Here is a 20,229-nt window from a genome sequence, read left to right as displayed (position 1 = left end):
TAATTTGACCACACGTGGCGCAGCATTTAGCAAATGCGCTGCATATACACACAACACAACCAAATACACAAACAGAAACGATGCAAAATGAAAAGCACAAAACCCCAAAACAAATGCACCAGAAAAACGCTGCATCAAGATTACACAACGGAAGTTCTCCAGCCTCTAGGGGAGCGCCAAGTGGGACATCTTGATTTTCGACCCCACGGGAGAGAGCGCTGCTGCCTTAGTTTACAGACTCTGCTGAGTGGGGATCACCTGTGACCTGAGCCATTAAACTAGAGACACACCCACCAAACGAGAGAAAAGATATCTTAAACATAAACTTAATATTTACAGTCTGTGATCTCAAAGCAGTTGCACAACGTTTCCCAACGGTGAGATTGAACGTGCCCCAGCTATCCTTTTTTTTCTCTCTCTCTCTCTCTCTCTCTCTCTCTTTCTCTCTCTCTCTCTCTCCCAGTGGGGTCGAAAATGCAAGCTGTCCCACTTAGCGCTCCCCCTAGAGGCCTGGAGAACTTCCGTTGTGTAATCTGGATGCAGCGTTTTTTGTGTTGCATTTGTTTTCGGGGTTTGTGTGCTTTTCTTTTTGCATCGTTTCTATATTTGCAGCGCGATTGTGTAATTGGTTGTGTTGTGTGTATTTGCAGCGCGTTTGCTAAATGCTGCGCATGTGTTGTCAAATGAATGAAGATGTTCTCTTAATTTGCTTGTGTTTTGTCTATTTGCATGTGTTTCATTAAGTTGCAGTGCGTTTGCCCCTGTCGGCCTCCGTACTTTTGTAACGCTTTATAAACGCGCGCTTTATAAATCTCAAACATGCTTTACTCAAGTTGCACGCACCCTTTACGAAAGCAGTACATGCGCTTTAAATAAGTCGCAAATGCGCCCGCTGCTGCCAGTTACGTCCACAGAATGATCCAGCCTGTTCTTCGAAACTCCTCTTCAGAGAGTCTTTTGTTCATAGAACAAGTGAAAAAAGTTAAGGTGACAATATTAAAATAATTTGACTGTTTTTTTAATAGGCCTATTCCTTAGCATGAGAGGAAATAACCTTTCCTAACTTCTAATGCACACTGAAAGCAAAACATACTGTACAAGAAAATGCTAATCCTAATCTTCTATTACCTGTTAATAGTGAATGAGGGCTGCATCAATCATAGAAATCATCTTAAGAGTTCAGTACTCATCACACTGATTGTGTGTTTGTGTGTGTGTGCATAGTTATATTTACAGTATTTCAACCAAGGCTTTCAGAGCAACATGTACATTTCTTCTGAGCATGCGTATGATTGTAGTCTCGCATTGCCAGACCTTTCTCCAAAGTGCTGTGGAGGAGAGTCTGGCAAGTCCACACAGCATTGGCATTTCTTTAAACCAATCACAATCGTGAATCTTGAGAGCCACAGTGCTTCTGCAAAATAGCCTCAATAGAAGGAACTGGTTTTGATGGAACATGCACCTATGGTCTAGCTAGCTGTCTGGATTTACCCTGCAGAGATCTGAGGAGAAATTAACAGTTGTCATCATAAATCCACCGGAGTTTAGAATGCTAACACAAAGAAAGCGGAAGGTAACAGACAATTGGCGAAAGGAGTGAAATCCGGCGGAATTTTTGGCGGCAACAGAGCAATCCCGGAAGTGGAACGTCGTCGATAGAGACTAGTATGATTGTGTCTCAGAATGTGCTCTGGAGCAGACCGCAGAAGCCTGTGGGATGTTTGTCATGGCAACAGAAGCTTTGGTGTGTTAAGCAGAAGTTGGAGTAGCAACACACCTCCAGAAAATTGTCAATAAAGTGTCACAACATCCCTCAACAAATAAACCTTACATTTTATATGACCTGTAGATGCTTCTAATCTTGTATGACACTTACTGTACACTGTTGTAATAACCAACGCTGATCAACATATCTATATTCAGTCAATATTATCAGTTCATGAGTCAGCCCAGCAGGCCGAGGGCATGCTTTTCACTGAAAAACGGTTGCTCCAGTACCTTCTGTATCTTGGTCTTCATTGCAGTGGGGATAATGGCAGGAGAGACAAACTGGAAAGATGGGGCAGTTCTGCTGGGGTAAACACAACAGCAGCAGTGGTGGAAGACATACTGTACTCAAATACTTTACTTCAATAAAAGTAGCAATATCACAGTGTGGAAATGTTGTTGTTGTTGGAGGTAAAAGTCCAGCATTCAAATTTGACTTAGTACAAAGATACTTAAGTATTTGGATCAAAATATACTTTACTTTAAGTACTAAAGGTCCAAGTACTCCTTATGCAGAATGGCCCATTTAAGAATAATGTACACTCACCTAAAGGATTATTAGGAACACCTGTAAGATTTCTCGTTAATGCAATTATCTAATCAACCAATCACATGGCAACTGCTTCAATGCATTTAGGGGTGTTGTCCAGGTCTAGACAATCTCCTGAACTCCAAACTGAATGTCGGAATGAGAACAAAAGGTGATCTAAGCAACTTTTAGCGTGGCATGGTTGTTGGTGCCAAACGGGCTGGTCTGAGTATTTCACAATCTGCTCAGTTACTGGGATTTTCACGCACAACCATTTCTAGGGTTTACAAAGAATGGTCTGAAAAAGTAAAAACATCCAGTATGCGGTAGTCCTGTGGGCGAAAATGTCTTGTTGATGCTAGAGGTCAGAGCAGAATGGGCTGAGTGATTCAAGCTGATAGAAGATCAACTTTGACTCATATAACCACTCGTTACAACCGAGGTATGCAGCAAAGCATTTGTGAAGCCACAACACGCACAACCTTGAGGCGGATGGGCTACACCAGCAGAAGACTCCACCGCGTACCACGGGTGAGTCTACAATTTGCACAAGCTCACCAAAATTGGACAGTTGAAGACTATAAAAATGTTGCCTGGTCTGATGAGTCTCGATTTCTGTTGAGACATTCAGATGGTAAAGATAGAATTTCGCGTAAACAGAATGAGAACATGGATCCGTCATGCCTTGTTACCACTGTGCAGGCTGGTGGTGGTGGTGTAATGGTGAGGGGAATGTTGTCATGGGTCACTTTAGGCCCCTTAGTACCAACTGGGCATCGTTTAAATGCCACAGCCTACCTGAGCATTGTTTCTGACCATGTCCATCCCTTTATGACCACCATGGACCCATCCTCTGATGGCTACTTCCAGCAGGATAATGCACCATGTCACAAAGCTCGAATCATTTCAAACTGGTTTCTTGAACATGACAATGAGTTCACTGTACTAAAATGGCCCCCACAGTCACCACATTTCAACCCAATAGAACATCTTTGGGATGTGGTGCAACGGCAGCTTTGTGCCCTGGATGTGCATCCTACAAATCTCCATCAACTCGAAGATATGGGCCAATACTTCTAAAGAATGCTTCCAGCACCTTGTTGAATCAATGCCACGAAGAATTAAGGCAGTTCTGGAGGCGAAAGGGGGTCAAACATGGTCTTAGTAGGGTGTTCCTAATAATCCTTTAGATAAAGATCGTTAGATAGATAATTAGATAATTATTGATGCATTAATGTGCAAACATCACTGTTGCAGCTGGTGAAGGCAGGGCTAATTGTAACACACACACACACACACACGTATATATACATACACAAAATATATATTATACTGTATAATATAAACAGTAAACATTTAAATGGTCTTTGAAATGTGGTTTTTGGATATTTGAATTTGTCTGCTGAAAGCTTGGGAAACTACCTATTTAATGTTGTAAGCTATATACTGCATGTCGTATTTGTTGTTTTTGCTACTTTAAAACTATTAAAGGTCCCATGGCATGAAAATTTCACTTTATGAGGTTTTTTAACATTAATATGAGTTCCCCCAGCCTGCCTATGGTCCCCCAGTGGCTAGAAATGGTGATAGGTGTAAACCGAGCCCTGGGTATCCTGCTCTGCCTTTGAGAAAATGAAAGCTCAGATGGACCAATCAGGAATCTTCCCTTAATGACGTCATAAGGTGAAAGGTTACCTCCCCTTTCTCTGCTTTGCCCACCACCCACAGCCACCCAGAGAATTTGAGCCCATGAGGAAATAGAGCTACAACTGTGGCTGCATATCTGAATGCTTTCTCAATACTGAGCACAACCACCTGTGCAGAGACATGTGGCCTCCGTCCTTTCAATGGTCACAAACCTCATAGGTCAAAAGGAGAAAAGACTAAATAGAATTTCCTGTCAATACATCTTTGTAAACCTACAAATTATTATTCAGGTGCTCTGAGATGAGGCGACTGATTTTCATCTGTGTTGAGGTGGCATATAAATGTTATATGTGGTCAAATTTGAGCTTATTTAAAAAGGTAACAGAAATAATTCAAAAGAAAAAAAAATTAAGTTGATGAAGCAACATGAAAAATTGTCCACAAGGGCTTGTTAGTTATGATTATTGTAGCTTTTTGAACAAATGGTTCATATGAACAGGCTGGATTATTTCTATTTATCAGTTTTTCTTTTCATGGTTATCACAAACTAGCAGACGTAAAAGGAACCTGGGACGTTTCTCACTTTGCCTTGTTTTAAAAATGAACTTCTCGTGCTTTTTTTGCCTTGGTGATGGACTTTTTCCTTGACCTTTACATGTGTCATCACAAGACCCCTTCCTCCAGAAGCATCAACAGGAAGTGGTCTGGAGGAGGCAGTTTTTTCAGGCCTTTATCTCGAATTCATCTACATGTTCACTGTGTAAAAGATAAATATTTACCAACTGGAATTTAAATGGTTGACATGATTACCTTACAAGTTGAAAAAAATACTTATGTCAAACATTTTGGCTGTCATTCACGTGAAACTGAAAGACAGCAAAGCACATCCCCAAATAACTAAATAACCCGTAACCATCTTGTGGGTTTGTTCCATGATGCTTAGAGGTGTTAGAATGCAGCTTTACCACATTGCTGTTCACACCAAACCAGTTGCTGACAATGACTGCTTACCGGTGGATTTTCCTTTTAGCCCTGTGCTTTATGTGTGTGTCTTCACATGGTAAGTCCTTTTGTGACATTAGAGAATGAAAATATAATTTATATATAATATTCCATGAATAAGACTTCACTTGCATTTGTACATCACAGTCAGTGAATTTAAGTTCCTTGATCTTTGAAGGATAACCCTTTATAATAACCATCATTAATACATGGTAAATTGATAGTTAATTACACTTTAGTTAATGGTTGTTTCACTTTCAAACAAAATGAGTTATGTTTAATTATTACTAACGCTCTAATTCACGTTATCATAGTTTAGCGTATTGTAAAATAATAAGATTATAAATGTAGGGGGATAATTAATACTTTGTCAATGGTTTATTGTTTTGTAAACCATCTATAAATATTATAGCTAAATATTATTTGGATGGCTATTATAAAGTTGCAGCTAATGCTTACTAGAATTATTCTGTGATTATTAAATAGTTAATAAAGCATCAAGTAACATTAATTTGGCCCCATTAAATATTTTTTTGGTGATCTATAAAAGAGATGATTATATGATTCTTGTGTGCTGATAATAGCTATCTAAGTTATTTTTATAGATGCCTTACAAAGTTTTTATTAACTATTAAAAAGGTTTTATAATCATCAGTTGCAATGTTATGAAAGCCATCTAAGTAGGATTTGCAAACAAATTCTTAGAGGTTCACAAATAATTTGGTAATCATTAGCAAATACTTGAATATATTAAATGTTATGTGTGCAAAAATGACTGTCACATAAATTATATCATTACTAATCATTAGTAAACATGAATTATTGCATTGTAAAATAGCCATTAACTAAAGTTTAATCGACTATACTTTTACCCTTTATTAGTGATGGTTATTATAAAGTGTTACCTCATATTATATTTAAATATATTTAATTATTCATTTACACTTTTAAAAACAGTTTTTTAACTAATCTAGTAATATTGGGCTAATTTGTAAGAACCTTTGGGCAGATATGGCTTTTTTTTAAATTAGTTTTAATCAGTGTCGTAAATAAAGTTTAAATTTTTATTTTAAGATAAGTGTTATCCAGTTACATTCTAATAATGTATTCTCAGCCCCGACGGTTAATTTAAAGATATCCAGACAAATGTGTTGAATATCTACAGTAATAAGGAGGAAGAGTTTTTACTGTTGGTACTCTTGGTTATTTGAAGATGTACGGAAGAGGATTAGAGCCACATGTGAAAAATGTATTTGAGTTCTGAGTTTGAAGTCAGAATTCTCAGAAATTTAATTTAATCTCAGAATTCTCATTTTTTTTTCTCTGAATTCTCACTTTAAACACAGAACTCAATAAGAAATGTTCACGTGGCCCTAACCCTCTTCCGTAAATATGAGATCAAACCTAAACTTAAATTTTTTTCTTGTATTTCTCTTTTCCCCAAAGAGCCTTACTTTGCGAACTCCTGTGGGCAGAAATCAGTTTGTGAGATGCACACACTCAGCGTTCCGCTTGGCTCCTCTCTGCTCCTGCCATGCAAATTTGCAACAATTAGACTCGACTGGGTGTCCTGGACCCACAATTTTGGTGTGGGTGTGGTCCTTATCAAAGCTACAGGTCATTTTAGGATCCTGGACCACAGGTATGGTCGGCTGAAAGTCATTCCAAACCACAGCTCAAAGGGGAACTACTCAATCTTCATCGATGATCTTAAAAACTCTGACCTGGGCTGTTATTGCTGTAAGCAGGGACATGATTGTCTTCAAGTGGAGTTGGTTGATGGAGGAGGTAAGATGATTTCTGTTTTGAAAGTTTTATTAGTAATTAGGGCCGCACAAGATATTGTTTTTTTATCGTCATATCGTATATCCAGCATGTTCTTATGAACCATACGTTAGAAAAGCTACAAAAACGTAAGCACTGTATGATTTCCACGTTTTTTTTTTTTTTTTTTGCTGCGCACACCACATTGACTGCTGCTGTATAAGAATGTGGCTGGCAGCGTAGGGAGGTTTTCGGGGTGATGGGTGGGTGTTAACACACAGGACTTTCAACCCAGAGAGCGGAAAACAAAAGCCTTTCACCCAGGAAATACGTGTTCCTTGGGAGTGTTTTAATACAAACCATGATCTTTTTCCTATACTTAACTAATCGTTTCGGTGTCTACTGCATTTCGCTGTCTTTGTACTTGTACACTGCACAATGACAATAAAGTTGAATCGAATCTAATCTAAAACCTTTTTATTTATTTTTTTTATTTTACCTTTATTTAACCAGGAAGAGACTCATTGAGATTAAAAATCTCTTTTTAAAGAGTGTCCTGGCCAAGACAGGCAGCAGTACAACCACACATACAGTACATCCAAACACAAAATACGCAAAAACACCAAAAACATAAAACAACTGACACAGTAAATCTTTCAAAGTCAACCACAATCCTAAACACATCAGGCAAAACATCTACAGCCAGATGTGGCTGCCTCCAAGTCAATCAACATCCTCTTAAAAGCGACCAATGAGACCAGCTCATTAAGTTTTATGGATTTCTGTAACTTGTTCCTTGTAGGGGGAGCCGCAAACTTTTTTTCAGTTCTAACCTTTGGAACAGACAGAAGGAAAAGATCCTGGGAACGAAGATTGTAAGTCCCGATACTATTTACACTGATATAGGTCAGAAGGTAGGATGGAAGGAGACCTAAAATAGCCTTGTATATGAAGATATGCCAATGTTGAAGTCTCTGTGTTAATAGAAGGCCATCCAACACGTTCGTACAGTTCACAATGGTGAATGAGGGCTTTCATACCAGTGATGAACCTCAGAGATCCATGGTATACAGTGTCCAGTGCATGTAAACTTTGAGATGAACCTTGCATGTATAAAACAACTTATACGTGCATGTCGCTGCATAACCCTCACTTTTTCTTGCCTTAACTTAACCGTAATCTTCACCGGAATGACCGGCAGCTTGCGGTGCTCTGTACCCGACTCACAGTCACCTATTCTCGTGCAACTGAACCACCAACAATGACCGGCAGCTCACGGTGCCCTGTAGCACCGTAGCTGTTGTCGCAGAGCTCTGTATTGGCTAAACACATCTGCCGCTGATATGACCGAGCTGTGACGGAGGTCTGTAGCCTGCCTCACAAAGCTCTGTAGCGGCTTAAACAGCTAGCAACTGCCGCTCTGTAGCACGGAGCTCTTAGCAGATGTCACGTGACCAGCCTGCGGTCTCCTAGTTTTCGTATATCATACGTTTTAGTGTGCATAACTTTTCGTACGATATCATACGAAACCATTCATGAGAATGCGTTGGCACATCGTGAAAGATTCCTTGTATCATGTCGCCCTAACGGTAATGCTTTCTCAATACTGAGCAGTAGCCTGTGCAAAAACAATCGGCCTCCTTCCGTTCAATGGTCAGAAACCTCATAGGCCAAACACATGACAGAGTGTGTGAAAGAGCTAGAGTTTCCTGTAAAATACATCTTTGTAAAACCACAACTTATCATGCAGATGTTCTGAGCGAAGAGATGAGGCTACTGATTATCTTCTGTGTCGATGTGGCTGGTTCCATCCTGCTTAGCATCGGTGGCTACAGCTGCATGAAGTGCATTTGTAAGTATTTGCTCAGTCTGGCACTCTCAGTCCACACAGATGACAGAATAAAAGAGTGTTTTGTACTTCATTTGATGGATGGATTGGGTGGTTAATTAAAAAAAAGTGTTTACTTTTATTTCAGCACGCTGCAATAAAAGGAAAAAGGAAATTACGAACAATCATGGAGGAGCACGTACTGAGGGTAAGCTATAATTTATCATTTGCATTAGATCCATCTGTAGAATATTTCTTGGTACACAGTTACTTTTACATTAGAGCACAGGAATATTTAGTAGGCCTACCGTACAGTACTGTACAGTACAGCCAGTTAAGGCATCTTAAATTCAAATTAAACTAATTTTTTTATGGAGAGTTGCATCTTTTGTAAGTTATTTTAAGAGATACATCATGCACAGGAAACCAATAATGTACAGTACACAACACAGCACATTGGCAGAAGACAATGAACAGCATAGCAAATAAACACTGCACATCTTTCTTTCAAAAGAATAGTTAGTTTTGGCAAACATGTTTATTCACTTTATGGTCGAGGAAATTTATGTATGTACACTTAATGTAAAGCTAGAGCCAGGAGATGAGCCATCTAAAAAAAAAATATTTTAGTATGCTACAACGTCGCAACTTACGCCCAACTTTAGCCCCAATAGAGCAGAAACTTTGCTCTGCTTTTACCCAGTAGCAATTTTAAAGTGCATCCCTCTACTTTTTCTTAAATCTGCAACACTTCTTAAACCTATCTCCTCCCACATTTTTGTTAATTAAAAAGGTTATGAAAAAGTAAAGTCAGAGTCTCATTGTTAAAATACTTACAGTACATAAATGCCATAACATTTAATGAGTTGCCATAAGGTTTTTGAAGCAGGAAAAAGTGTGGGTAACACTTTCTATGAAGCCTTTCTCTATAATGCATTATTTACACATACATGTGTTAAAAGCTGCTTATAGCACTGTATAAGTATAGTTATAAGCACTCATAAAATACTTATAAAGCATTTTATAATGACTTATAAGGCCAAGTATCATAATACTCTAATTGCTCATTACTCACAGACTACAATTTTCTTTCCAGGATCATAGTGTATTATAATTCTTATAGTTTTAATACATTATAATCATTTTACAATGCATATCTACTGCTATAAGGCATTATAATGTGATTATAAGTTACTCTAAGTGGAAGTTTAAGTGAAATTACTGATATAGGTAAATATAATAGCCTTACAAGCAGGTTATAAGTCACTATAAGTGGTCATTGTTTATGGCGCTGATGGCGGCATGATGATGGCATGATGATATAGGAATGATGTAAATAGCATAATGCACCTAACTCTGCATGAAAACCAAGTTGAGTCTGAGTCATGCATGCTAACCCATATAGCCACAAAGAGATGTCTCTTGGTATTCTAGAAGCTGCCATAATAACAATTGTACAGAAAATAGCTAATAAATGCTTTTGCAGTTATATATTCACAGAAAAAGCAGAAGGAGTCTGAGGAACACCCGACACCTCCAGTCCTAGAAGGTGAAGTCTACGTCAAATGCATCTATGCTAAGGGCCGGGGGGGCCACCAAGGCCAGTGCCTATACACCCCTACAAGGTTGGCAGAGTACGGCTGTTAAGGGTATCATCTCCAAACAACTGAAGGAAGCGGCCGGCAAATATAGCAACTTCTGTCAACACATCTCATCTACTGGAAGAAGAAACTACACTTTAGTCACCTAACACATAATTGAATTTGGCCATACAGCACAACACCTATTTGAATTCAATTGTTAGTTCAGAAAACTCACTAGAAAAAAAATGGAGAGTGATCCATTTGATTCTGCAAAATAATAAGTCCTTAGGCTATATATAAGCATCACATAGTCAATAAGTAGCTGGGACAAAGACGAAGACTTGGAGGACGCGCACTGAGGAATCAACGAATCAATAGAAATTGAGACTTTGAAACACTAGGTGCTGCATGACCTTCGTTATCAACTGTGTAATTCATGTAATTTCCATGTTTGTAAAGGTTCATATTAGCTTGCTAAATATACATTATCACCAAAAACAGCATATTCTGCATTGAATATAGGTCTTAAACCTATGAGTGATTGGTTATATATTATCTGTGTGACAAAAGTATAATTAATATAGTTTAAAGTTTATTTCATTTTAGTTACGACATTCCACTTTTACTTAAATCTACAGTACTTTTAGTAAGTTTTAAAATGTGTTTGCTAGTTGCTTACTGTTTATTTTTGTTTAAATTTTTGTACAGCAATTACATACATACATTTTGTGTTATATCTCAAGACTATTATTGCATGTTGTGTAATTTTAAACTTACACAAGGGGGCTTCGTAGATTATAAAGTCTTATTCTCTTTTATACTGTGTTTATTCTTCTTGGGTAGTCCATGAATAAAAACTAAGCTTTACAAAGGGTACTTTTTATTGCAATGCGATTATATTGGATTGCACTATACTTTATGAATGTGTATGGTGTGCCAACCCACTTTATTGAAATGAAGTGATTTCATTAATTAGCTAAACAAAGCCCACCATATCACACAAATTCATTAACAAACATTGTGTGGTCCAGTGTCAAGATAATGTGAGCGTTTCATAAAAAAACATGTCATAAACATTGATCAATAGCTTAAAAAACATGTTTTGGTTGTCTGAACTTCTTTAAGAAGTTGTCACATGTTTTTTCTTAGCTATTAATCCTTTGCTTCCTTCCGTTGCAGAGTTGTTTTTCTTTGCTGTGATGGGAATAAATAAATAAACAATTATTATATTAAAGGCATTTGTTTTACCCTACAAGCATCGAAACATTGATGAATACCTGAGAATGCTTATCTGGGAAATGCACCTTGTTTAAGACTTTCTAGAAGACATATGATTTGTCATTTTACAGTCACCCAAGGTAAGGACACAAGAAGAAGAGTTGCCTTCATTCTGCATTGCTGTTGTACTTACACAGTGACATTATGTTGGCGTTCAGGAGGATAATGTATGTGTTTAAACACTAAGATTCCCACACTTTACATTGTTGGAAGCGTCTCGGACAACCAATAAACATGCAGCACTCGTTTTCTGAGATTATGCAGCCAAAGGCTCAATTTTACACTGCGTTAGGCAGCAAGCAGCGGAAGGAGATGTGTTGACTTTTAATTTTCAGAGGCATGACTGAATGTAATATCTAATCAATCACCCCCAATCCGTCCTTGCTTTTTCCTGTTTGGCTAAAATTCACAGCTTAACGCAGCAGATGCTGCCTTCTCTCAGCTTCCAAAGAGAAAAAAAGCTTTAAAACAAATTAAGCAGTGCCTGAATTGGACCAAAAAAAGGTGCCACTACCCTAATAAACAGTTGCATGACATGTGTGATTTAGATATATTTAATTTCATACATACATCTTGTATGGGTGACCCCAAATAGTCAACTATTCGACAATTGGATCCAAGGAGCGTGATTCGACTGCCAATCTCACAGTCGAATCGCCGCAGTATCTAAAAAATTTGGTCATGAAAATAAGGATTTCATCTGGATATATGGGGATGTTGAATGGCTGCTATTACATGTACAGTAATTCCTTGGGTTTTCCTAATAAATCATGATATATAGCCCATTGTTGGTATAACTATCAGCCTATTAATGATACTGTTACTAACAATTAAAAGTAAGGGTACTCATGTGGACAAAAATCAGAAGTGGCGATACTCAGTACTGGGGAATACTGGCCCATTTTGGGCAATGGATACATAACAGATTATTAGTGCTAAAGGGACACTAGTAGAGGGGCTGTAGTGGAAAGTATTCAGATCCTCTACTTAAAGTGATGGTTCGGAGTAATTTACCCTAGGGTCCTTTGCACCATGACCTCGAGCCAAACACCCCCCCAGAAGCTTTTTTCACCTGGGTCTAAACACTGAAGTGAGTTAAGCGTGGAATAGCGTTAGCCGCTGAGTAGCTTAGCGCGGGGCTAATGGACCCACGTTTGTATCTCTTAAATGACCCCACTAATAATGCCCGAAATGATACCAAAGGTCTACACTAGTATATATAGGTTATGCTCTCATAAAACGATGGATTGGAAAGTTTGTAAGCAGTGTTCGAACTATACTGTGGCCTTCGGGGGAGCCCACTTTTTTTCGTGCGCTTGCAACTTACAATGACTTACAAAGATACATAACAGCTACAAGTGTATGCACTACAGGATTTACCCTATCATACTTTATCGACAGGAATAGATAGGGCAAACAGCCACCCACAAATATATAAACAATAAGAAGAATACCAGAATTCCTCCGTTCAATTAGACCATAGCGACGCACCCCAAGCTTCCATCCTTAACAAACAGCCATGTATATGGGCTCTTCCAGGCTCTCCACTGCTGGCTGTTCCAGTTTAACGGGAGAGAGAGGAGCCAGAGGGGTTAGGATGGTGACCAGGCCTCTGACGAGCTGTTACCACCACCATCTTCAGCCAGAGAGGACATTATTTCTTCAGCTTCTTCTTGCGTTGTCACCCCGGTGGGAGGTGTGCTAACAGGGCTTGCAGCAGGTGAATTAGTCGTGCTATTAACGTCATCGCTACACAGTTTCTTAGTAAAACCAAAATTAATTAAACTGCCTTGTTTTCTTTTTGCCATGGCTATATGATGCTTACTGCAGAATGGATTTCAAGGACTTCCCGATTAATGGCCTCCAATGTTTATATTTTTTACAATCTTGAGAACATGTAGCCTACTAAACATGAGTTGGTTTGCGCCCGCGCCTTGATGCTCATAACAAGAATAACATGTATAGTTTCTTTATTGAAGTGAATGGGTTTAAATCACCATCACGCATGAATTATATTTTTCAGTTTACACATTATAATCCAATGATCACATTACACAAAACTGAAATTGCACGTTAAAATACACATTGTCAAATTAGAGCCCCAAAATTTCACAATCGTTTCAGGGGAGCCCATGTCTTATTAAGGAGCCGAGTCCCCTAGCTCCCCGTGGTTCGCACCCTGTTTGTAAGTACACCAGAGTTTTGAACAGCCTGCTCTCTTCTGCTCTGTTGCTGTTGCTGCTGCTGCTGCTACTCAGTTAGACGAGGTGCTTAGGCTGTCTATAAATTACTACACTGAAACAAACAAAAAGATTGTTCACCCCGCAGTTTTCCACTTATTTGGGGCAGCAGCACCAACAAACAGCAAGGTTATTTACTAACTTCTTTAAACCGAGGGATAACGTATACCTTGATTTTATTAGGGTAAGGACACCCGTGCTTTCCTACCTCTCTTACCATTTCTGGGTTCAGAGTAAATTACTAATACCACACTGTGAACATACTCCACTTACATACTTTACTACTTACTTAAGTAAAAATATAATTTTATATATATCATATTCTAGAACATCATATTTGTATGTAGCGTCGCTGTGAGCTGAAAAAAGTCACTTTTCATGGTATAAGCAAAACAGCCCTGTTTTCAGTATGTGTGTGTGTGTGTGTGTGTGTGTGCACATCATAGCCCATCATGATGCTGATCATGATTAATAATAATAATCATTATATGTGACAACAATGTTGAGCAGGTTGAGAAGTGAAGCAGATGACAAGAATTTAACTGTGTCTGGAAGTCAAAGAGGCCTCATTATTTGGGGAAATATGGTTGGTGTCAAAACTTCTTCTGACAGTCCTCTCTTCTCGAGTTCTTCCAAATGACTGAGCATCAATTTGAAATTGCATTGACATTCTCAGACGCTTGTAAGCGTATGTGGAAAAGCAATGGGAAGGTAGTTAGAGCAAATCCATCCACTGCCTAATGCTTAATGAAACTCTCTCATATGCAAATTCTCCTCAGGTGTAACATCATAACACAGGTGTCTGCACTGATGTTTGTGCAAATGTGCTTAAAGGAGTAGCTTACTTGCAAATGCAACTACTGGCATTAGTGTTGCTGTTAAAGTTGGCAAACTTCCCCACTGTGTTGTTTACTTTAATCATTTTCTGTGTCATTGAACGCTCAAATGACATGTTGTAACACAAGAGGTGGCTGACTCTTGTCTGCCAGCAGAAAACAAATTAGACGTTTTATTTTATGGTTCTGCATTTATCTGTTCCAAGTGCTTCTTAAGTTTTAGGCAAAGGACAAATGTTTTTTTATTATTTTATTTTCTTCCTATTAATATTTACTCAGTTGGATGGATTGGTTAACAGTCGCATAGAAAATTGGAATATGACAAAAATGTATGAGAATAACTCAACAGTTTCATTTGTTGTAATGTCCTTTCATCTTTGGCAGCTGTAGGAATTTAAGTCATTTTCAGCCATGGAGGGCAGCGGGCACTTATTAATATTATTTAATGAACCAATATTGACTCAACCAATATTAAAGTGGACATATTATGCTTTTCCGTATTTTCTGTCATATCTACAATGTTATAATGTCAGATTTTCATGTTAAACAAGGCCAAAAATCAAGTTAAATAATGAGGTTAATGCATTTTAGAGAAATCCCTGTGAGCTAAAACTGGTTTCAACAGTTTTTACTACTCTTGGCTAAGTGTTACGCAACTCTAAGCCGGTCTTCTATGATTGGTCATCTGCTCCAGGTAGGCAGGACTGGTGTGTTTTTTTTTTTAAGCTACTGCGGTGTTAACATTGTCGCATGTAGCTACATGCTAACGGCCGACAACAATCCACCGAGTGCTGTCCTGTGACTCCCAGACACTGTCCTGTGACTCCATGACTGTCTTGTACACTGTCCTGTGACTCCCAGACACTGTCCTGTGACTCCATGACTGTCCTGTACCCTGTCCTGTGACTTCAAGACACGGTCCTGGGACTCAATGACTGTCCTGGGACAGTCTATATGTAAAGGATAAACTACAGCATGGTTTTACAGTCTGTTAGTGTGTTTGTGTTTGTGTGTGTGTGTGTGTTAAGTCAAGTTACCTTGTCACACCTTGACAATGTTTTATATCCTTTGCCTTTTCCCCAAGAGGATTGAGGAACAACGACCTCTTCTCTAATGGAAGCATAACCTATTGTACAAAGGGGAAAAGTAAACTTTGCTATTTTCCCATTCAATAGGTTGTCACCCTTTTCATCCAGATGTTTGCAAAGTTTGTATTCATGCTACGCTATAACATGAAAAGGCTCAACAGAGGGAATATTGAAATGCAGAGTCAAAAGCACAATTTCTAACCATGACACTTTTTTAACTCACCATCAACATCCAGTGGTTGTTCTTATTGACAATGCCAATGATTGATTTGAACATCTGTGTATCAAGCTAAAATTAGAAAACATGGGTAGAAAAGGTAAATGTATACATCACTTGGAAGGACTAACTCAAAGATGTTTGCATAAATAAATACTTGAGTCTATATGTACTGTAAAATCTCCACATACGTTTGCTTTTATTATTCCAAATATGACCAGGAGCTCCAAGTAGCCATTAATTACCTGAGATGAAATGACATATCAAATAGGATCCGTTTTCTGCATATATAACTGCATAAATTCCCTATGTAAACACCAATTTACTGTACCTCCCTCTCTAACTGCATATTTGGGGCTGTTCTTGCAATATCTGCATAAACCAGTTTGTAGGGCCCAACTTTGGAAAGAAGAATGTATGGATTCTTTCCTTTCCATGCATCCATCACACCTAGGAAAAATAACATAATACATAAGCACTGCATATTGAATAGTGCAATATTCATCACATCATTTGCAATGAATAGATGTCATTACTTACGAGTATTTCTTCAATGCACATACATTAAAGCTTTAGTGCTTAACTTTTTGATATTAATGAATGTCCGTTACATTCAAGCCATTGCCAAATGAGTTGCTACAAAGCTAATTAAGAATATCAGCTCCACACAACTCTGTGTTCAGAAGATTTTGTCATCCAGTGACTTTCCCGCGCAAAAACTCAAGTAAAGATAATTACCTCTTCTGAAGAGTCCGTCATGTTTTTTTAATCCTTTGTGTCCTCCTTGGCTACTAGCAACTGCGTGGAGGAGGGGCGGGGGCGGTGCAGTCACAGAAGGCTGTATTATGTGGATGCGCTGACAGTGTTGTTGTCATTACTAAGAATTCCTCATGGGGACAACAGAAACTATGCACTATAGCTTTAAATATAGGTAAATAAAAGAAATAATGCTTCTTAGCTAAAAGTACTGACATTGTACTAATGCCAAAACAATTGCCTTTCTATAAATTCACATCGACAAACTGTTTGATCAGGTGTCACTACTGTAGAGTAAAAGAAAGACATACATTTATCAGTGGTAGCTGATACAGTGTAGCTCACGGTTGAAGCAGGAGTAGAGGTGGAAGCAGAGGTGGAGGCAGGGATGGATGTGGAGTCAGAGGTTGAGGTTGAGGCAGGGGTGGGAGTGGAGACCATAGGTTAAGGTAGGAGTAGAGACTGAAGCAGGGGTGGAGATGGAGGCAAGGATGGATGTGGAGTCAGAGGTTGAGGTTGAAGCAGGGGTGGAGGTGGAGGCAGGGATCGAGGCAGAGGTTACCCCTGTGGAGTTGGGGATCTTATGTGGTATTCTTTCCCTTTCCTCAAAGTGTATTTTCAGGTGGTCGGTGTTGATTTTAGGAAAAACACGACCTCCATCACTTTCAGCACTCTTGTCCTGCAGTGCTATGACTGTGAAAGGGCTCCAACTTTCTGCCCTTTCGCTGCTGGCTTCTCACATTTGGCACACACTTTGTCACCCACCTTGAAATTTGGAGCCAGCGCTGAGCTATCATTTTCTTGGCCGCGGTTGAGCCGGCTAGCCAAATTTTCTTCTGTCTCCCAAGCAGATGTAATCTAGAGTCGTCATTAAGTAACAAAACAATCAGGTCAGTTTAAGTCGACATCCTATCACATCAGATATTTTTTATTTAGTTTTATTCCAAAACTCATGCACCTGTTCACACTCCCAGACCATGTGCAGGAAAGCTCCAGTTTGTTCAGGTTGGCAGAACGTGCAATAGGGAGTAGGAATGACTTTAGAGACGTATCTCTTCTGAGGAGTCCAATGTGTCCTATGGCATATGTTGAAGTGGATTTGCTGGTGATTTGGGTTCTTGGAACAGTGGGAAATGTTGTCCCAAAATGTCTCCCAATTAATTATGTTCCCCTCCGAGCTCAGCTCTCGCTCCCATTTCTTTACTATTGGGAGTTCTCCTACGGATACCTGCATCAGTTTAGCATAAATCCTGGACACCAATCCTCTCACAGGAAAATCAACAAGCCATTAATGATTGGGTGGGTCTCAAGACTGTTTCCCCATGGTACTCCATAACATTTTAGGGCTGACCTTAAGCGAAGGTAAAGGAAGAAGGATGTCCTAGGGATCTCAAAGCTAGCTCTCAGGTCCTCAAAACTCAACATACCTTCATCATTGAATAACTGGTCTAGAGTATACCCAAAAAAAAAAAAAAAAAAAAAAAAAATTTTTTTTTTCCCAAACCGTAGTATTCAAATGTCAATCTGTTTCGTCTGTAGCAGTAGTTGTTTTTTTTTCCTCCATGGATTTAAAGTGGTGTCCACCTTTTAAAAATAATATTGTATACAATGTGTCTATCTTAACGTATTGCATACATTCTTTCAAAAAGTCAAAACAATCACTTGCAACAAAAAATACCACGTACTCCTCAGGGATGGGTATCTGGCTTCCCTGCCAAACATCATATAGAATGGCGAAAATGTAGTGGTTGACTGTTTTTTGGTCCGTAGACCAAACATCACAGCATCTAAATGCTGGACCCATGTGTCGGGCCTCTGCCCACCAAGTTTTCTCAGAGCTCTGAAAAGTGATAGCGAATATCTGCATGCTGTAATATAAATATATAGAATGAAAAAAATGTACTCTGTATCTATTTTTTATATATATATATGTTGTTTGAATATATGGTTGAATATGAATATATGTTGTAAAAAAAGGCCCATAAATAATTAACTGCAGCTACTTATGCAGTCTGGGAAGATTTGTAATGCTGAGTGCATGACCAATTTCTGCTCTAATCCCTCTGGTATAGTGTAGAAATAACTTAAATAGGGGCGGTATTTCTTGATACAGGTTCACAACTCCCACCCATTTTGCTTACCTTTGTATGGTAGCATTCATTGTCTCAACAAGACCATTGGTTTGAGGAGGATAAGGGGCACAAAGGCTTCTTTTTATCCCAAGGATCTTGAAGACGTCAGTGTTGATCTGAAATATATTTATCTCACTTTACAAACAATGAATTTTCAAGTGACTGATGGTATTTTATTTCACCCCCCCAAAGTATTCTTGGGAGCTACACTGCAAGTAGTTTTATTTTACCTGATTTACAAACTCCTTCCCCTGGTCTGTAAGGATCCTCTTGGGAGCCTCAAACTGGTAAAAAAAATGTGAGGATGCAGCCAGATACCACTTCAGCCGTTTTTGTTCTAAGAGCATAAGCTTGTGCCCATTTGCACAGGTAATCAATCATTACACAGATGTAATTGTATCCCTCTGTAGTCATAGTCAGCTTCCTTATCCATGCCAACAGGCTCAAATGGATGAGTTACCTAAAAGACATATAGGTGACAGTCATATTAACATCAAGAACAAGGAATAGGACATGAATGGACAACCGATAAGTGGGATAAAAGACAGAAATTGTGGCAGCCTCTGCAGGTCCACACATCATCTCTATGGTGTGTTATTTCTTCTTGTAGAAGAGTTTTCCATCTTTGGAAAAAAATAGGCTGTATTTCAATCAGGAGAGACTTCCTTGTAATTATGAACATATTTAATGTACAGACAAACATGTAAATGTACAAGTCTCTGAAAGATTGGACTCCATCGAACCCAAATGTCCTAAAGGGTTAAGGAAACCCAAACAAATCCCCCGATGGAGTCCAGATACTGGTGGTGGTGAATGAGCAGAGGAACCATCGACAGCCAAGCACAGACGAACCCAGGTCCGAGGGCGTGACCACCGGTGGCAGAAGGGGAGGAGGCGGGACGCACTCTATTTCCCAAAACGACAACTGCCAACCACGGAAGAGAGAGCAGATTTAAAGCAGGAGGTCATGCTGTGATAGGCTCGTGACAAATGGCCGACCCTGATTGGTTTAACTAACAACGACACAGCTGCTCTGATTACTACTGACAAGTGACATACCAACCAGCTGATCGTTATGAGTGATGGAAAAGGTATATGAAGTCTTCCTTTAAGAATTTACTCTGATCTTCATTAGTTTGGATTATAAAAAAAAAATAAAAACGTAATAGGTCTATAATAAAGAGATCACAGACTTGGTGGTGGCTATTCTATATAAACACCTGTAAAAAAGTTGCCTTTATAAAATATTAAACTGTACCGTAAAATCACAATAATCTATGTGATATTGGTGCACTTCATAGCTAACATTACTCAGTGACTGTGCCTGTGGGGTGCAGTCGTATTTCGGCAGGCGTTCTGTTAATTAATTACTAACATGATCTGTTATTGCATTACAGCAGATCACACATTCAAATATAAACTGATCAATCTATAAATTAATAAATGCGTGGTATTAATTACTAACATGATCTGTTATTGCATTAGAGCAGATTACACATTCAAATATAAAACTGATCTATCTATAAATTAATAAATGCGTGGTGGTTGACAATGTATATGCA

At 38.8% G+C, this 20,229-nt stretch overlaps 1 long non-coding RNA gene across 1 annotated transcript; it reads left to right on the top strand.

The window, feature by feature from the left end:
• Positions 1-8,465: 8,465 nt before the first annotated feature.
• LOC120545915 lies at positions 8,466-10,727 on the top strand. Its single transcript, XR_005636756.1, has 3 exons — positions 8,466-8,561; positions 8,686-8,745; positions 10,024-10,727. It is a non-coding gene; the product is annotated as an uncharacterized LOC120545915 (long non-coding RNA).
• The last annotated feature ends 9,502 nt before the right edge of the window (positions 10,728-20,229 follow it).

This window comes from Perca fluviatilis, chromosome 17, assembly GCF_010015445.1.
Source record: "Perca fluviatilis chromosome 17, GENO_Pfluv_1.0, whole genome shotgun sequence".
Classification (NCBI taxonomy): domain Eukaryota; kingdom Metazoa; phylum Chordata; class Actinopteri; order Perciformes; family Percidae; genus Perca; species Perca fluviatilis.
Note: the sequence above shows the minus strand (reverse complement) of the source record. Positions and strands in the feature narration are given on the sequence as shown.